At 46.5% G+C, this 14,252-nt stretch overlaps 1 pseudogene; it reads right to left on the bottom strand.

Moving 5' to 3' along the window:
* Positions 1-14,252, bottom strand: part of LOC129682769 (arylacetamide deacetylase-like 4) — a 39,086-nt pseudogene that overhangs the window by 19,577 nt on the left and 5,257 nt on the right.

The raw sequence follows: 14,252 nt of genomic DNA, 5'->3' as shown, positions 1-14,252 counted from the left end.
CAGGAATCTATGAGAGTGACCCACAGACTACTAGCAATAAGGGACATGGAACCTGAAATGGCCACCTCCTGTAACCAGGCAAGACTTCCAGTAAAGGGATATGGACACCAACCCAGCCACAAAACCTTCAACCCACAAGTTGTCCTGCCTGCAAGATGTGCAGGCATAAAGAGGGAGCAAAAATTGAGGGAAGGGCCAACCAATGAATGGTCCAACTTGAGACCCATGCCGAGAGAGAGAGAGAGAGAGAGAGAGAGAGAGAGGCCACCCTGGTACTATTAATGATATTCTGCTATGCTTACAGACAGGAGCCTAGCATAACTGTCCTCTGAGAGGCTTCACTCAACAGCTGATGGAAACAGATGCAGAGACCCATAGCCAAACAATAGGCTCAGCTTGGGGAGTTTTGTGGAAGGGGCTGAGGAAGGATTAAGGGAGTCAGAAAGGTCAAGGACACCACAAGAAAAGCTCCAGAATCAACTAATTAGGGCCCATAGTGCTCACAGAAACTGAACCACCAATCAAGGAGCCTGCATAAGATTGACCTAGGCCCCCTACACATATGTAACAGATGCACAGCTTAGCCTTCATGTGGGAGCCCCAACAGAAGGAGCAGGGGCTGGTTCTGACTCTACTGCCTGTTTTTGGATCCCCTTCCCCTAACTTGGCTGCCTTGTCTAGCCTCAATAGAAAAAGATGCACCTAGTCCTACTACAGCTTATATGAAGAAGAGGGTTGACATACATGGGAAGGCAAAGGAATGGGAGAAGAGATGTGAGAGGGAAGGACTGGAAGGAGATGGGGCGGGGGGGAAGCTGCAATCAGGATGTAAAGTGAAAAACCTAACGAAGCTCCAGAGAAGGCCACTGGAACTTTGCTGGCCCCATCTCTTCCTGGACTCACCCTGAGGTATTGAGCATGAGTTAAGCACTGGGAAAATGACTGCCAACCACTCTCAGGGTCTTTTCTCACCTATTTTTGTGGGGAAGCTCTTTTAGTTGAGCTGGTAGAAACAGTGGCAATGGTAACATCAAACCAGTGGCAGCAGAACAGTGCAGAGGCAGAGCTGTGCAAGTAAGTTAGGGTGACACCAGTGGAGTCAGAGCCATGACAACCACAGGTGGATGGCAAGCAAAGGTGCAGCCAGAGGCTGTTATGACAACAGTGGCAGACTTACAGAAACTGCAGGAAACACTAACAAATACAGTGATGGAGATGAGAGCATGGGTAGTGCTCATTTTGAAAGTCTACTTTACTTGGGGTGTCTAGGCCTCTACTTCCCTTCCACCAACCCCCTCAACCCTAAGTAGGAGAGAAAGAAGGTTAGTGGCGGGGAGGGGCACAGAACTCTTTGCTTCTCCTGGCTCATTAGGGTCAATGGGTTCTTTTAGGGCTCTATACCAATCTCCATCAACAGCAAATGCAGCCAGTGGTCTCCTCCAAGCCCCTACATTGAAACATTTCTGTCTGTCTGTCTGTCTGTCTGTCTGCTCCGAACCACCATACAGTCTGTCTCTCAGGTCTCTCCAAACTGCTTCATGCCACACACCACACACCACATACCAAAACTTTACTCCATACCTTCTCTTTCTGGACTCTCGGATTTATATCCTCGGAGCCCTAGACCACACCCTTCTCCATGCCACACAAGGCAGGCAGTTACTGGCTGACAAAAGCTGCATCCTACACAAGACAATTAACAGCTGTGGACAAACTACAGCCCAGCTGAAATCCCACACTTGGGATTAAAACAAAAACATATTTATATAGCATAACTGAGTTTACACAGAAACCAAAACTCTCCATTCCAAGCATGTCAAGCAAAGGAACAATGGAAGCCTTCCAAAGTATCACCCCAGCAACCTCCTTCTTCAACTTGACCTTCGGCCTGCTCTGACCACCCCCACAACATTACATAATTTCACTGCCATGCCCCCACTAAGAGTGGGGCCAAGCTAAGGTATGAGTCCATCATCCCTGTCTTCCTTCAGTGTCTCATGGAATTAGGTGTAGTTCTAGAATGCAGTCTTTTGGTTTTAATTAACTTCACAAATAAATTTCAGCCACTATATAAAGTTTTTACTAAGGTCTTACCATCGAGTTTACATTCCCTAGGTTCCTTCATGACACAGTGTCCTTCACGATTATTTACTTTATGGCTAAGAAACTCTGCATAGGAGCACCGAGCTCAGTAGCTTCATACTCTCTCCACTGCCACCACTTCATGCACTACAAGCAACAGGAATCTACGCAGCCTTCTGCTAGTTTACAGGGACTGAGTAGGGTGTGAGTGCAAGAGAGTGTGTGAGATAAGAGCCACCTTCTTTGGTTTCCAGTCAAAAAAAAAAAAATGATTACCTAACACTCACTTCTACTAATATGTTACCAACTGTATCAGGCCTTTCACCCCACCAACAGCACCACTGAGTCTGTCTCACAGGCCACGAAGCTGCACAGGCCATGGTAGCTGTCTGCAAGAGAAGACCCACTGGTAAGCTCTTGTGACAAGAACCAAGCACTTTCCACCACAGCCCCAGGGACAGCAGCTATTTCATGGACCCAGAGATGACATCTCCTCTCTGAAGATTATCAAAGCCCAGATTGGATTAGTCCAGGGGAAAAACTGAAGCAGGTGGATGTAGAGTCAATGAATGAGGCCAGAGAGCTGGGACTTGAACCCTGAATCTTCAGTCTGAAAGTCTGATGCCTTGCAGACTGAACTATCCAGGCTCTTCTGCTCTCCTGCAGCCAGAGCTGCTTTCTCTAGCTGGTGCCTCCTGATGAATAACAGCAGACTGTAAAAAAAAAAAAAAAAAAAAAAAAAAAAAAAAAAAAAGACTGCTTGAGCCAACAGAAATTTCTTGGCTCTTTTACACAGAGTGCAAACCTACCAATCTGCTAGTGGCTCTGAGTTTAACTCCTAGTGAGTTGGCAAGAAAGCTAGGCAGCCCTTGGGGGAATCCTAGCCAGCTGCTGCACCCACTTCTACTGTCTCAGCTTGTACATACACACAGATAAACATGCAGACATGTACACACTCATACACACACTCAATGGACAAGGCAAGAGAGCCCCCATACATGCACATACAGACATACAACTAAAAATACATATATACATACATATAGAAGATATATACAGACAATTAGACAATTGGTGGGTGGTGGATAGAGCAAGATCTGACAACAGGCTCTAGCACACACACACACACACACACACACACACACACTTTATTCTTTACATTTGTCCTTATATGTCATCTAATACAGTCTTTACACCAGAAGAAAAATGGCTGTAAAAACAATTATCACAAAAACAGATAGAATGTAGTTACATCAGGATTATCGATCACTTGTCTAAGCATTATCTATCTGTGATTCCATTCCACAATTCATTGTAAATTCAGAACAACAGTATTTCATGACATGGTTTAAGGTTCAGAGTCCAAGGGGTTACTTTGTTTACATGTCTTTCTGTCAAGACTACATCGAATTAATGGTGTTTCAGCTACCTATGAGTTCACTGAAAGTTTAAAGCAGCAATTTTTATTTGTCCTAGTGTACACTGAGACTTGACCTATAGGAAAGTTTACTTTGAACCTAAATCTACTTCCTGTTTGTCTTCTCCCTAGTGCAGTTCATGCCTCAGTGATACGTGAGGAATCACCGAGTCCCTAGCAGTTTTTGCTCTTCTTCAGGGGCGTTTAATATCATTGGAATCAAATCAGAACTCCTATCATATCATTATCAGGAAGTATAAAATCATCAATTCATCTAAACATCATTATTACATCTTCAATATGATCTGCAGAAAATCTGCCCAACGGGGTGAAGCAAACACACCACAGCACAGGCAGTGAGAATTGCTCTATATCATGCCAGATATATGAGAAATACCGTAATGGCAAGCATGATAAGGCATATAAGCAGCAGGAAATAATCTGGAGACAAAATCCCTAGAGCCTTGCCTCACCAGTGCTTACTCATCGTAGCCGTGAAAATATTGTAGGCTGCCTCCTGGAAGCTCACTTGCTTGCCTCAGGCCCATTCTTGCATAGCTGGTTTCTGGCAGAGGATCAGAGAAGTTCAGTGGCTACAGCAAGTAGACGGCAGGAAGAGATATAAGTGACAAGATTAGAGAAGGCATCAAGGAGCAAGGGAGAGGCAGCAGTGTAGCACTGGCAAGCTCTAAAGTGTGTCTGGAAGGGCCCTTCTGGCAGGAAGAGAGCACTAAAGGAAATAGAGGTGGAGGAGCACACTACTCTTTGGGTTCAACAACAAAGGGGATGAAATAAATGGATTTTCCCCATCATGTGCCACCAACGCTGAGGAAAGGGCCCAAATTTGAGAGTGCTGTGAAAGGACAGAAACAGCCAGTGCTATGACTGGGGAGGAAGTCACAAGGAAGAAATCAAATCCAGTGCCAGGACAGCCCTACATTACTACCTCAAGCTAGACTTAGACCAAAATAGAAAACACTGTATAAGCCATGACCCACTGACTGAGGTGAGCCCCAAGCTCTGGACCCAACCTCTCTTTAACAGACTCCAACTTCTACTGCAGTACCACCCTCCTCACAAGTCCTCATGAGAATATGTGCATGGCTCTACCTTTGCAGAGGACCTTCCTCCCCACCATACAGGGAAGCTCCTTACCCAGCCTTCCAACAAGTGAACCTCCTCCATGATAGAAGACGATACCTCGGTGGGCTTTGGAAGACACTTCCTTGGGCTTGAACAGCCTCACGGGGACTGTCCCAAAATGCATGTCAGTCACCAACACGTTAGGATCCTTCTTTATCAGGATTAGGCCTTGGAGAAACTGTAGAAATCTGGGCATGGTACATATTCTCAGTTTCTCTAGTATGTTCCCCTATAGTAGGCAAAGGACAGAAAGGGAGTCACAGGTAGGTGTGAGGTGGGTGTGTTACACACTGAAGCCCCTGAGCACTGCTCAGGTGTGCTCATTTCTCACTTGCTTCACACATGAGCAAAGGAGTCATGAGGACTTAAATGGCTGTGAATTCTTGTCAGAGAGGAGAGAGTGCCCAAATGTTTCTCTCCTGACTGAATGATGACGCTGCTGATGTTGAGGTGCTGGCCTCCCTCAAAACTCACATTCGAATTCCACTGCCAGAGTCTGGGTTAAGAGATGGGCCTCTAAAGTGGTCATGATGTCGTGTGCTCATGTGTTAATTAAGTCCTGCATGGGATGACTGGGATAAGGATCTTCATAACAGGCTCCTGAGGGGTGACCTCAGCTGGATTTTCTCTTATGAGCATAGGCACACTTGCCTTTTCTATTAACACGTGACATAAGATGGCCCAGTGCTGGTACCGTTGCTCTAGGGTATCACAAACCCCAAGAATGGGTACAGCCATTCCTCCTTGTCCCAGGCTAAAGCAAACAGCTTGAGGCGGTCCCACCAAGGCCACAGAGGTGAGAAAGTGGACAGAGATCTCAGAATGTGAGAGCCAGATAATTGAGGCAAGCAATAGAACATTTTCTATCTACTAGATCCAGGACCATGCTTTATTACCCTACCCAGCTCTTGAAAAAGCACTCCATTTCATAGGTGAAATAGATTGCTATTCTCTTGGTGGTCTACAAATTTAGGAAAGCATCTAAATGACACATAGGAGCATCTAGAGAAATGAGGATGAAGGATGAGAGATCAGTCCTCGGAGTGTATCAGAACGAGGCACATACAACACTACTAAGTATACCTTAGAGAGCCTACAAAGGTCAGGGGTTGGTGCAAATGTGTCTCTGGGAACATCACCACGGGCTTCCTGAAAGCATTTCCATCTAAGGAAATAGCTATCAAAGCCTCCACGAAGCATCTCACATAAGGGTAATCATTCCACAAACTGGCATGCCAAGCTGCAGTGAATCTGAGCAGGTTCTGACAGGCCATGCACCATACAGTCAAATTTGTGATTCTCCTCCTCCCTTAGGGGGCTGTTGGCCATAAGCCCACAAAGGCAGGAAGAGCAGAAAGCAAGATGCAGGTCTTGGAAGACTGTCTCGCACAACAGAGAATGACCATGCTGGGATCCACTTCAGAGAGACAGATCAACTTTAATTCCAGAGAGCAAAAGCTATATGTCCCTTGAGGAATGGGTGGGGGCTCCAAGAATAGGTGTCCATAATTGGTTAGAACTAGGCACTTCAAGGATGTTTGATTTGCATTAAATAGCATGCTCCTATCATATAAACAGAAACACATACCTAATTATCCTATAGGCAAAGGGAAGGGAGAGCTAGCAGGGAACTGTGTCAAAGGCCATATATGAAATGTGGTAAAGGGCATCTGTGTCTAAAGACACTCCCCAGATGGAGCCAGGCAGAGAGTGGGAGGCCTTGCTGCAGAGAGTGAATTCTGCACTGAACCCCTAGCTCAGAATGACTATCTGAACTGGGAGGACCGCAACCTCAAACAGCAGGGTCTTTGCATCACAACTGAGCCTGGGTGAATTTTTTTTTATTAGATCATTAAAACAATAGTTAAAGAGTTAAAATACAAGATACAACCTGCTGAGGTGAAAAGGGCGCTCCCAGAGGCCATAAGTTAGCTAAATTAAAAGCCACAGGTGCCAGAGATGTGTTGACTCCCTACAAGTTGCTGGCCAGGAAGGCATTCGAGGCTCCATAAAACATGAAGGCTCTTGCAGCTGGTGTGGGATGCATGCCAGGCCTAGATGGGAGGCTATTGCTAAAGACACCATGTGGTCTGGTTACTGTACATGGAGAAATTAAACTGGGGCATAGGTGGAAGTTGCCAAGTTACTGGCTATTTTCATAGTAATAAAAATATGCTATGTGGGCTGCTGGGGGAGATGTCACCAAAAGGCCTGCTCAGGTATGGTCCATGCTTGCTACAGTGCCAAATGCCAGGCAAGATGTGTACCTGCTTCTGAAATAGGGGCATGACTAATTGTGGGAAAGTCAAGAGCATATAAAGCCAAGTCCACCAGGAGTTTATGTCTGGTACCGTAAGCCAAAGGCGAGGGAGAGCGTAGTTCCCAGAGGGGAAGCCCCAGATACTGTTTTCCTCAATAGATTTAATATGCTTGTCAAACTGCCTACTGAACATCTATGTGTGAAGCCATCGATCATTGCTGCAGAACTTTTCCAGTGGATGGTATATCACAGAGGACCAACAAGCACCAATGAAACTCCTAGGAACAAGCAGCTGTTGGTGTAGTTCAGTGGCCTGAAGATAGACATATCTTATCAGCCCCTCTGAGGATCAGAGAACTTTGATGAAGAAAGACTCGGAAAGAAGAAAGCAGGAAGGATGGAAGGAAAAGGCAGAGGAAGAGGTGGAGAGTTGTGCAGTTTGTGTATGGAAACATTCCCTACACAGCGAGCAGGACACACATGAGACTCAAGAGGCAAGAAAAAAAATTCATATTTCTAAAAACCATGGGCCTGGAACACTTTCTGGAGGCAGTCCTCAGCTGCTGGAGGAGGGGAGGGGATTGTGAGCAGAGGTACCGAGTTGAGACTCTCTGACCTGGCAAGCTGCAGAAGGCTCCAAATGGCGTGAACATCCAAAACTTGAGAAAAGTACCCTCCTCCTCATCACTGTAGTGGCGGCTGCTTCTTCCTTGGAAGCCATCACTATCCTACCCAGACTCCATTAGAAAGCATTTAAGATGCTATTGCAAGTGTAGAATGACTCAGATGTCCCTCTTCCACTGAGCCAGAGTTTTCTGGTGAGAATAACTGCATGCATGTCATGTGACTCTATCCTCCACCTCTACAACAAATCATAAATGACTGTCCAAATTTTTTGAACAATGCCTTGTGTGAAACTTTCAAAGAATAAGTAAGTATTCTTTTGTTGTTACTGTTGAGGCTACACAGATAGGCTAAGCTTCTCTTCTGGGGACCATAGAGCACTGACCAGCTAATCCTTTCTCCTCCACAGACTTCCTGTCTCTCCTTTCTCTGTCTAGGGACATGTGAACACTCACCCCTTGGATTTCTTCATGTTTGCCATCCTCAGAAGCAGGGTGCATGGGCGCTCTGGGCTACAGAGACCAGGCAGTCTCTCCACACAGAACACAGCCTGCAGAGTCAACCCTAGACTCAACTCTTCATCTCTTGTGAGCTCATGTAGCAATCGAGCATCACAGCTGCTTAGGTTGGGGACTTTTTGTTTGGGTTTGTTTGTTTGTTTGTTTGTTTGTTTGTTTGTTTTTCCTAGACAAGGTTTCTCTGTGTAGCCTTGGCTGTCCTGAACTCACCAAGCTGCCCTTGAACTCACAGTGATCTGCCTGTCTCTGCCTTCCTGAGTCCTGATTAAAGATGTGTGCCACCGTGCCCAGCTAGCTCAGAAACTATTTTAAAGTGAAGCAGTAAGGTTAGAAAGATCCACGTTTTTGTACCTTTGGAGAAACCCAAGGGCCTCATTTGTAGTGCTAGTTGCTTAAATTAGCCCGTGTCCCTTAACCTTGCTTATTTCATTTAAGTGTCCCCCTTGTCCATGGTGAAAAAAAAATCTTTATAGGATGCGACTATATGTTTTCATCACTTATCAAATCCTATGAGCTTTGTCAAGGGCCATCTAATGCTATCACCAGCCTGGTGTTTCACATATCATTACTTCATTTCAGATGAGGACTCTGAGGCACAGACAAGTTAACTAAGGAACACTTGAGACAGTAAGAACACAGCAGCCATGCTTATCAAATAGCCTGGCTGAACATCTGTCACCTTTTCCTTTGTACCTCTTCCTCAGCTGTCCCCTGAGTGATCACTGTGAACTTTCTGGCCACTACCAGACTTCTACTCAGAACTGGAGCAACAGGACCCCATCCAATTGCCTACTTCTCACAGGAGGCCAAGCTATGTTCCCCATATCTGCTGTACCTATCAGCATATGCTGATCCCTGTCCCCAGTTTCCAGCCCAGAAAGCCATCTCAGAACACACTGTCCAGTCCATCACATGGACGTTATCTGACAGGACCTCATCTGTGCTCAGGACAAAGCTCAATAAATCATCCTCTGCCCTCGGGGTCTCACACAGATGGAAGTAATCACTCGGACAAGGTTTCGGAAACAAGGGAAGGGGAGGCTGTGGCTGAAGGTGGTTTTACATCTATCAGGCTTTACTGGGCAGCACCTAGGTCTGAAATCATTTTCTTGGTCCTCAGAAAAGAGCTTCCTAGATAAAGCTAGTGGTGTACCCTGTAATTCTAGCTCTCAGGAATAACAAGGCCAGTACAAGGCCAAGTCCAGGCTAGACTACATTGTGAGATCCTACCTCAGTGGAAAAGAAAAGCATAAAGTGGAAGAGGGGAGAAAAGAAGGGGAGAAAAGGGAGGAAGGAAGTAGAGGAAATGCATAGAAAATAAAAAGGGGAGGAAAAGAGATGGGGAGTGAGAGGTAGGATACAAGAGACTGCCCCAACTTAGTGGTATGAGACTCTAGAGAAAGAGAAGAGGAAATGAGAGGAGAAGAGTTGGGTACAAAGAGCACTCGTGGTGGGGTCCAGGGGAACACTCACCAAAGCTATCAGGTACTGCAACATGGAATGCAAAAACAGTAACTTGGCCGGATGCTCCAAGGTAGGTGGGATATCAACAGTGAGAAGCTGCTGGACCACAAGCCATGCAGAGAATCCCAGTAAGAATGTAAGCAGGCCTGACAGCAGCCCCAGCCCCGGAGCAGCCACGACCCAGATGCTCCAGAGCGCCCTGGGAGCAGCTGCTGCGACCAAGTAAGTTCAGAACCTATGTGAAGAGCACAGGATCTGGATTTACTGACAGCTGCCTCCACCCTCTCTCTCCTTCCAGAGTATGCCTGACAGTCACCTGACCTGTCTCTAAGAACTCCACCCAAGCCAATAAGAGACAGAGAACTCTGCTCCGGAAAGACAGACGGGGAAATCTTACCTAACCCACCAAGGAGAATCTGAGACTAGAACTTCCGCAAACACCAGGATTACACACACTTTCACATCCCAGCAACTGTGGCTACCAAGAAGATGTCTGATGTGGGTTGTGTGGTCCTAATGGCCTGACACTTCAACCGTGGTACAGCATGAACCCGATTCAACAAGAGTCTGGCTAGCATGAGCAACGCGCTTCCCATTCCTTGTGTGACAGCACACCACTGCCAATCCCTAAGCGGGATGCCAGCCAGGACAGATTATGCTAGAGGCTGTTTTCAGTTTAACAAAAGCACTTTAATATCAATCCAGCTAACACACATCCAATCACTATGAGCCAATGTGTTCATAGTGGCGTGTCTCTCCTGGACTCATGGACAGGAGTCTCTGTTGCGGCTGATGACGGCCCGCAGGTATGGACTCACAACACTTCCTATTTTCTGGGATTCTGAGGCTGGGGCAGCTCCTGTGCTTCCAGGGTAGGGTGAGAATTCGGCCTGGCAGATAAGCAAGCTTGTCAATCAGTTCCAAACTGCAGGGTGACAGGAAGCTCTCCTCAGAGCATCAGCATTTTCTGCTGCTCACAAGAGAGTTCTCGAGGAAGAGGGCTTCTTCGTTCGGTCCGAGCTTTGGGTTTTTGTACCTTTAATTTTTAAGCATGTCACTATTCTATTGTATCACACCTCCTTATCTGTCTAAACTGGCTGGTCATGTGCTTATCGGTACACATTGTTTACATGCTCACCACATTCCATCCCTGATCCCTGAGATGATGTCAACATGAAAGGGATCACACACCGGGCAAACAAGCCCGGGATTTACATCATTGTGTTCCCATTTTCTACGGTTGGTTTAGATCTCTTAATTCTGGTTCTCTTTTATATGGACCAGTTTTTATTCATGTCCAGCCATGTTATATATGCTGCATAAAAACATCACTGCCTTCCTGCTGTTTAGTGTTCCAAAGCAAGACACAGACATCTGCAGGAAAACTTCTGCTTAAAATCATCCATTTATGGCCAGCAAGATGTTTAGCAGGTAAATAAGGCACTTGCCACCAAACCGGACAACCTGAGTTGATACCCAAGAGCCACATTGTGGAAGGGAGGAGCTGATTGCCACTTGTCCTCCAACCTCCACACATGTACTGTAGAAAGCAAATACATACATACACACACACACATATGCACAAACACACACATGGACATGCATGCACACATGTACACACACAGGCATGCAAACAAACTCGCACACATACACATAAATAACTGTACTTTCTTTTTTACAATTTATTCATCACATATCCTGATTGAAGCCCCCTTCCTCAAGTCCTCCCAGTCCCACCCTCCCTCTCCCATCCTCACATCCCCTTCCCCTAGTCCACTGAAAGGGGAAGTTCTCTGCCATCTGCCCATAGCTTATCAAGTCTCATCAGGACTTGCCAGGTCTGTGGTCTGGCCAAGCCACATCTCCCAGGGCAAATAAATAATCAAAGAGCACACATGCCTCATGACAGAGGCAGCCTCTGCTCCCCTTACTCAGGAACCCACTGGAGACTGAGATGCCAATTGGCTACATCTGAGCAGGGGTTCTAGGTCCACTACATGCACAGTCCTTGGTTGGTGTACTGGCCTCTGCAGGACCCCCCGGGCTCAGGTTTTTTAAAAGCTGTACTTTTTAAGTAGAACAATAACAACCAGCATCTGGGCTGACAGGATTGCTCAGCAGGTAAAGCCCTTGCGATACAAGCATGGTAAACTGAGATTAGTCTTCAGGAGCCACATTCAAAAGTCAGATGCAGAGGTTTGCATGTGTAATCCCAACACCCCTACCACAAATTAGGAGGCAGACATAGAAGAACTACCCAGAAGTTCATGGGCAAGTAGCCAGAAGCACTCAGAAATGGCAAAAATAAGACAGAGCCTGCCTCAAGAGCAAAGGTGAAAATCAGCTGTAAAAACGTGCACATTGTGGCACATGCATGTTCACAGTCACATACATGCAACACAGACACATATGATGAATAATTTTTCCAACACATTTTTATTGATTATTTGGGAATTTCACATAATGCATCTCAAGCACATTCACTCCCCAGTGCTCCCAGCTCTGCCCTGCCATTCTTGTGACCATACACACACCCCAAAAAAAGAAAAGGAGGAGGTAGAGGATGACACAGAGGAAGAAGAAGGAGAAGAAAGAAACAAGTCCAATTTGTGTTGCCAATATAATCACTAGAGCATGTTCAAGCTCCTAGTAGCCAGCCCTTAAGGAACTGAGTGTTTTCCCATCTGCACCCCTACCAAAAGCCATGAATTGTAGAAAGCTACATTTCAGCATATTTATTACAATTTTTAAGAGGTCTTTTTAAATTTTTATTTATTTTTTATTCACTTTATATCCTGCTTGTAGCCCCATCCCTCCTCCCCTCCCAGTCCTACCCACCCTTCCTCCACCCTCCACCCTTACCTATTCCTCAGCAAAGAGGAGCTCTCTTTCCCATCCACCCCAGTTCAAGTTTCATCAGGACTGAGCATGTCCTCTTCCCCTGTGGCCTGGCAAGGCAGCTCTACCAGGGTGGAAGTGATCAAAAAGCTAGCAAGTGAGTCCATGTCCAATGCAGTCCCCTCTTCAACTGCTTGAGAACCCACATGAAGCCTAAGCTGCCCATCTGCTACATCTTAGTAGGGGGCCTAGGTCCAGTTCTTGCATGGACCTTGGTTGATGCTTCATTCTCAGCAAGTACCTCTGAGTCCTGGTTGGTTGGCTCTGTTGACCTTCTTGTGACGCTCCTGTCAGCTCCAGGTCCTTTTCTCTTTCCTCCCACTTTTCCACAAGACTCTACTCATCATCACATGTTTGTCTGTGAGTTTCAGCATCTGTTTTGAGGCACTGCTGGGTAGAGTCTCTCAGAGGACATCTCTGACAGGCTCCTGTCTGGAAGAGTAGAAGAGTATTATTCATAGTGTTAGAGGTTGGCACTCTCCCATGGTGTGGGTATTTGGTTGGGTCAGACATTGGTTGGGTATTCCCTCAATCTCTGCTCTATCTGCTCTTTTTTTCCCTGCACATCTTGACAGCAAGGTGAATTTTAAGTCAAAGTTTTTGCAGGTGTGTTGGTGTTCCCCTCCCTCTACTAGGAGACTAGTCTAGTTAGAGGGTGTCCTTTTCAGTTTCTACGGCCTCCGCTATTAGAAATCTCTGCTTGAATCCCCTCATATCCCCCCAGGAGCCTACCCTGAGTTAGGGCTCCAGCTTGCCACAGAGACACCCCACCCTCAGTTTCTCTTTTCACTGAAGGCCTTCTGTCCTCTCTCCCTCTCTCTCCAGGTCTGATCTCCACTCTTTTATACTCTGGTTTCTCATCAGATTGTATAAATCTTTCGCCCTTTAAGAGTTCTTTTCGATGGCTTCATACCTAGGCTGTTGCTTCTGGAGTGGAGAGCATGATGAGCACTGTCACGGAAGCTTTCTACATCCCCTTTTCTCAACTGTGGGTCTGCATCACCAATGCTGCTTCAAAAGCTGCTTCCTTGCCCTCTACAGTGAGCAGGAGCACGGGTGATGGATTTCCATGTGGCTTCTGGTGACAGCAAGGACCACAGACATTCACGCGGACTCCAGTGTCAGTGGGAGCCACCGACTGCAGCACGAGCTTCAGTTGCTACACAGACCACAGATATCAACGCAGCCCCAGCTACAGCAGGACCACAGACATCAACATGCTTCTGGCAAGAGCACAGCTCACAGACAGTAACAATGCTTCAGGTGTTGGCACAGACCACAGACATCCACATAGCCTTTGGCGGTAACAAGGGCCACAGACATCAACACAAGCCCTGGCCTCCGGTGACCAAATCTTTGCTATTGATCTGCCAGTTGGTAGTTTTCCATTTTGATGACCATATAAATATACCACTGACATGCAGCATGAATTAGGGAAGACAGAGATTTTCCTTTTGCTTTCCTAGTCGTTTGTCTTGAAGCCAACAGTGCTGTGCTGATTTTGTGGTTCCTTCCTCAGTACTGGCCATTCCATCCCTGGTCTATAGGCTGCCGCTTTCTATTGTTTGGGTTCCATCAGTGGTTGATGAACCATCAGTAAACCATGCATCGCCCAAACGTTGTGACCATTCCATCGGCCCCCACAGTTCAATAGGTGTTTTCTGGGGGCTGGGGAGGAAGAGGGAGCAGCTTAAGTAAAAAAGTTATTTCCTCAGTGTGGGAAGGCACAGACCCCTTTGTTACCACATGCTGGTCACAAAGAAATTCAGACAGGTACCAGTTCCATTGTTACGCCTCTCTGTCGGGAGCCGCTCCCGCCATTACAAGATGGCGCCGGCTTCCTGCT

The sequence above is a fragment of the Psammomys obesus genome, unplaced genomic scaffold (assembly GCF_907164565.1).
Source record: "Psammomys obesus unplaced genomic scaffold, mPsaObe1.curated_primary_1811, whole genome shotgun sequence".
NCBI classification, from domain to species: domain Eukaryota; kingdom Metazoa; phylum Chordata; class Mammalia; order Rodentia; family Muridae; genus Psammomys; species Psammomys obesus.
Note: the sequence above shows the minus strand (reverse complement) of the source record. Positions and strands in the feature narration are given on the sequence as shown.